We start from the raw sequence: 6151 nt of genomic DNA, 5'->3' as shown, positions 1-6151 counted from the left end.
CTGATCAATCTCTCCTTAGGAATGAAGAACTGAAGAAATAGCAGCCATCGGGGGAGGGACGGGGGCACAACTGCAGGGCCCTAATATCATCTTTGGGCCCTACAGAAAAATTTGGTCCCGATGGCAGCTTTAGAAGATTGACAACATCAGATTTAGATTAACATCAATTTGATATTTTAAACTATACAATAAACATTTTAAAATAACATTAACCTCTAATGTATTTTTTTAATTGGGAGACATCCCTAATAACCTCCAAGCCCACCGTTGGCTCAAATTCATCTTCCTTTTAATATTAGTTCTAATGACCTGGACACAGTCCTGTAAACAGTCTTACTGTGTTGGTTTTATCCATCCTGGTCCTGTTGGTAATTCTCGGGTTCTCTTAGTGCCATTATACCATTTCCTGCCTCACTGTTACAAAGAGCTTTGCAAGGGGTGCTCTATCCTCTTTGGTCTGCAGCAGTTGATCTGGGTGGATGTTCCTTTAAGCCTGGAGTTAACATGGCCCCAGAAGTGTTAAGCCCTAAAGGGACAACTCCTTTAGATAAGTCTTGGTACAGGGAATGTGCTTGAACACTAAAGCCCTGTTTTAAATACTGCATCATGGCTGAATAAAGGTGGCCATACAATGCATGCACAGACTTGTACAGTGATTGTGTGTGTATGTCGTGGCCAATCTTGACCTATGTTGACTATGGATGTACTATGAATATACTATGGATATTGGATGTTTTTGGGATCAGGTAGGTTTGAGAATTTCTTCTGCTGGTAGATGAGAACATGGTCATCTTTGCTGGATGTGTGTGACCTTTGCATGAATGATTGAAACAATATAAAGGTGGCCATACACTGTGTACCACCCCTTGTACATAGTTTGGCCACCTTTGCAGATGTCAGAACCTTGGCAAAGGGGACAGGCCAATGACATGGGAGGGGAACATATTGATATAGTGAATGAATCCACAACATTGGAGGCAAGGCTGTGATGTTTTATGGCTGGCATTGGCTGCAAAAAACAAACACAGGAGAAATGGACAGTCCCTTGAAAAACCAGGTTGTCCAGTTCAAAACTGGACAGGTGGCACCCCTTCTTCTACATTCTTTCCCCATGGGTCCAATAGGCCAGAGAGTGTACCAGGTCATGTATGGCCTCCTTTACACAAAAGAAAGGCAGAAAGACTGACCTGGTTTGTATGCAGGATCAAAAGAAACCTTTTAGGTATCAGCAGCATGTGCCTGCGATAAGCATGGGAAACTTAAATCAACAATCCTGTATCGTGTCTTGATGTGGCAGAAAGAGTATTTCATTGCAGGTCTAAGGGGGTCTGTACCTCTGTGCAACATGCACTATTGTAGCCATAAGAATTAAAGGAGTTGTACACTTTATACAACAGGCACTGCAAGCCTATTATAAGTTCTAACACCTCTCCATGCACTGCCTCACTCTATTGCGCCAAAAAAGCAAAGTATGAGGAGCAGTAGACCATTTTCTGGATTAACTTTGTACTAAGATCTTTAACCCTGTATTTTCTGTATAACCTCACCCTCAGAACTTATAACAGGATGGCACAGTAGAAATTCCATGCATAAATACCCCTAGGACTCATAGCATAATGGCAACTTAATTTATAAATCCCCTTTAATTCATAGCAGAATGATACAGAGGCATTTCCATGTATAAATACCCCCAGAACTCATAGTCATTCATAGTAAAGTCATTGATAAATTCCCCTTGTACTGGCAGGCAGTACAAGTAATAAAAGCTGCTTACCACTAGTAGTCTCGATGCTTTCATAGTTGGAGGTTGGAGGGAGGACAAGGGGAATCTGCAAAGTAGCTCTGCCTGCCAGACACCAACTTTTCAGCATGATGAAGAAAATAATTTCTCTCTTATGAGTCTACAACACTTCCAACCAATGCAACCAGTCACCAATAATACGGATGGGTGAATTTTTTTGCTTTTTTCGCCAAAGACTGTATACGGACTGATGACGTCATATGGGCGCCAAAATCCACAAATGGGAGTGGGTATTTAAACTAATACACAGTATGGGCACATCATCCTTGAGAAAGGTCCCCAGGAGGGATCAAACGTCGGATGTAATGTTGTGTTACGAATAAATATACTTTATTTACAAGAAATTAAGAGTGTGCTGATTCTTCATCGTTTTGTATATAATACATTGATCTTGCACCTCTGCCTCGTACATAAATCAAGTGTGGACACCAACAGCATTTATATACATTGAAATTGTGTCCAGCACCCCAGCATCGGATATTCGTAAAGGAATACATCTACTCTCTGTTTTTGGATATGGATAGTGGCAGTCAAGCCCCTGTATGTACTGACAGAAAAGAGAACTTCACACTGAAGGAGATACAGAGTATACTATTCAAAGAAACCTTTGCTGAAACCTTTGGCAGCCTTGGAGCCAAGGAAGCCTGTTATAAACTCTTGAGATTAAAGAAAAAAAGAAGTGGAGTTGCACTTACATGGAATTTCGTTATCAGAGGTTTCAAGAGGTTTCAGGATCACTAATACGCCTACCATCGGCAGAACAAATCCTGAGTTCTGCAAACGCTGGTGTCAGATACTAGACCGCTGTTCCCTGGACCTAATCCTACTAGTGATGGAGGAAGTCGGTACCAAGCTGAAGTTATTGAGAAGTGACCTGGAGATCTTTGAAGCCACACACACTCCAGCGATACTCGCTGACAAAGACATGGACAGGGTTAAGCAGGTTGCAGGATCAAGTATCCAAATACAAGTCAGAGATACTGGCCTTTAAAAACTCTAAATATTTGAGGGTGATCCAGGACAACAAAGAAACCAGAGTCTATCGCTGGCTTTAAGGTTTTGCCCCTCAGAAACCCTCTCCAGCAGTGAGGGATCGGACAGCGAACGCGAGCCTAACACGCAGAGGGAGACAAGTGCATCTGGCACAGCACCTACAACATCGGCACCTTTTTTAGACGTGGCCCCCGCTACCAACAGGGATCCGCGAAAGCCACCCGCAGGGGAGGTAAAAAGCACCGCCACGTGAACCCGGTCACAGAAGGAGGGCAAGCGGATACATAAGAGGATATGATTTTCAATCTCTCGGCATATCAACTCAGCGCATCAGAGAAGTCCCTGCTACAGGAGGGGCTAAGCTTCATCCCCATGGTGATTAATCACCCATTCGAGCATGTTGTTGATGATTATAAGTTTACCAGACTACTTAAATTGAGAGACAGATGCAACAAGGAGGGAGAGGGGAGGGTTGAGATGCCGAATGGGACTGTCAGTATTAAGGGCCTCCCTTACAAGTAAAAAAAATTGGGGCCCCAAAATAAAAATTTTAAAAAAACATTGGCGCCAGGGCCCCCCTTACAAGTAAAAAAAAATTGGGGCCCCAAAATAAATTTTTTTAAAAAAATTGGCCCCAGGGCCCCCCTTACAAATTAAAAACAATTGGGGCCCCAAAAAAATATTTTTAAAAAAACATTGGAGCCAGGGCCCCCCATAAAAGTTTTTTTTAAAAGCACTGGTGCCAGGGCCCCCCTTACAAGTCAAAAAAAATAGTGGCCCCAGAAAAATATTTTTTAAAACAACATTGGTGGCAGGAGCCTATAGAATATTAAAATAATACATTGGTGGCCAGGAGATTAAAAAAAAACACAAATTGGTGTTCATTAGAATTGAACTCGTGGCTTCAGGACTTCAACTTCACCTCCTTTCGTGACTTTCCGCCGCTTCAGGACTTCAATTTCGGCTGTTTTCATGACTTTGTGATGCTGGGTCTTTCCGCCGATTCGGGACTTCGGCTTCAGCTATTTTCATGACTTCGGGTCTTTTTGCCACTTCGGGACTTTGGATGTTCAGCTTTTTTTGCCACTTCCGCATTTTCGGCTGTTCAGGCTGGCCGCAGATCTTCGGCGCTCACAAGGGGGGCCTGGCTCTTTCAAAACTGCAGCCCGGCCCCCCATGATGCCTGGGACACTTGTCCCCCCCTGATGGTGGCCCTGGTGTAATGAACTCCCAAGGTCCCATTTTTTGGTTTGGTCTGAAATCTAGCTTTCTTATTGTTAGATATGTTTAGTTCTGCCCTTGGCAATATTCCTGCCTCTTTCATACGAAAATAAGGCGCTCTCTTCAAAGAGTTTTCCAAACATAAAATCATGACCTATTAGGGACCAGCATTTTTTTATGATTTGCTCAATTTGTTTATTTAGAGGGCTGTATTCCATTACAAATGGGATTTTCTCATTCAATTTTCCCATCCCTGTTTCATTTAATATGATCGCTCATGGTTTCTGCAAAACCTCACCCCTATTTTGTGTTCTCTTTAATCTCTGATGGAATTAATCATTGTGTTGCACAAAAAGTGATGGATTTTGCTACATATATGGATAGGATTGTTGGATGTTTGTATTAATATTCTTCAGTTACACATTTTACTGATGCCTTCAATAGTGCGAGAAATGTTAATGTTCTACTATATATTTAAATATATAATGTACATATGAAGAATGCTGAAGGATTCTTCGCTCCTAATGGCTGAAGAACTTTAACAATATGTCTCTTTGTCTGTACTAAATACATTGACTGGAAGCACATGTAAATCAAACCCCCTATAGTTGGGAGCGATCCGACACAACTGTTGGATGCAGACACAACATGCAGCGTCTGCATCAATGCTGCGACACGATCCGACAATAGAATTACTTGCCTTATTTCCATCGCATCGCATCTGAAACCTGCGTTTTTTGCGCAGAGTGTCGGATCGTGCCGGAATCGCTGAGTCGCGAATTGCTGATTGGCTGCTGTGGGTTATTGCACAAGGGCTATTTTACCCATTGCTGCTAAGTAACCCCCCTAAATAGATCCCTTTAAATGCATGTGGCCCATTGATTTGTCCAGAAACCCCTTCACTTTTCTCTGTTCCTTGCACCCAAAAAAAGCTGAGTGTAGAGGCTGGTTTTGATCAGATGCAATCTTTATTGTTTCATACCCAGGCAATGAAAGGTTCATGCTGCTTCATACATATATATATATATAGGAACAGAAGGTAGCCAGCACATCACGTAACAAAGTAGACGGTGCCTGGGTGCTAACAGCAGGATATGTGATAGGTAGTCCGAAGATAGGCGAGCACACACAGGTCTTAAGAATCAAAAAATTGTGCTTTTATTGTGAAAAAAATTCCAGGAATTTTTTTCACAATAAAAGCACAATTTTTTGATTCTTAAGACCTGTGTGTGCTCGCCTATCTTCGGACTATATATATATATATATATATACATTCTTTCAGTATCCATATTAAAATAGCTATGTACAGAATAAACATGTATTTACCTACACTGCACAAAAGATTGTTGTCTATAAAAATATTATTTTCACATTCCTTTAAATCTTTTTATACTCAGAAGAAGAAGGGTGAATATATCTTACTTTATTTGTATTTCTTTATACATTTAAAAACAAAATATTCAAAGGAATGACAGTAAGAGCTGGAGTAGGTGAATAGCGGGAGGTGTTGAGGAAGAAGCTAGAGATGAAGATGTAAGGAATGACAACCCTCAGCATGCTGGGGCTTCTGGGAGTTCTAGTCAGACAGCATCCGGAAAGATAATGGCTTTTTGATGCCTGCTTCCTAAATCAGACCAGACATCAAAACACAAGCTTGGAAAACATCTCAAAGCTCTGTGCTGCCTTATGAAGCAAAGCCGTGTCCAACCTGCAGATTCTTAGTCTGTGTCCCTCCAGCCATGCGTGTGGAGTAGCAGTTAAACAAAAGCTGCAGATTAGACATGCCTTGTATAAAGCTTCTGCTGTCGCTGAACTACAACTCTCACCTATGAAACTAAATATGTTGCTTAGCCTTCTAACTCAATAACCATAGTCATTAAACCACGGTGACTGGGGGTCTATATCACTCTCCCCAAATTTGTATCCCCCCCATTCCAAACCTTCAATGCCAATTTACCCCACATGCCCTGGCCATTTTCTTCTGAAAATCTCTTTTAATCTTGAATTTTTAGAACCTTTAATAAGGGAAGAATGCTTAAAATATATCTAATTGTATCATAATCACTAACAAGTGCAACATACCATTATATGTAATGCCAACGTGTAAGGTCTAGCAGCCAACCATCAGAATATTAG

This window comes from Xenopus laevis, chromosome 4S (assembly GCF_017654675.1).
Source record: "Xenopus laevis strain J_2021 chromosome 4S, Xenopus_laevis_v10.1, whole genome shotgun sequence".
Lineage (NCBI taxonomy): Eukaryota > Metazoa > Chordata > Amphibia > Anura > Pipidae > Xenopus > Xenopus laevis.
The sequence above is the reverse complement of the archived record's forward strand: the minus strand, read 5'-3'. Positions refer to the sequence as shown.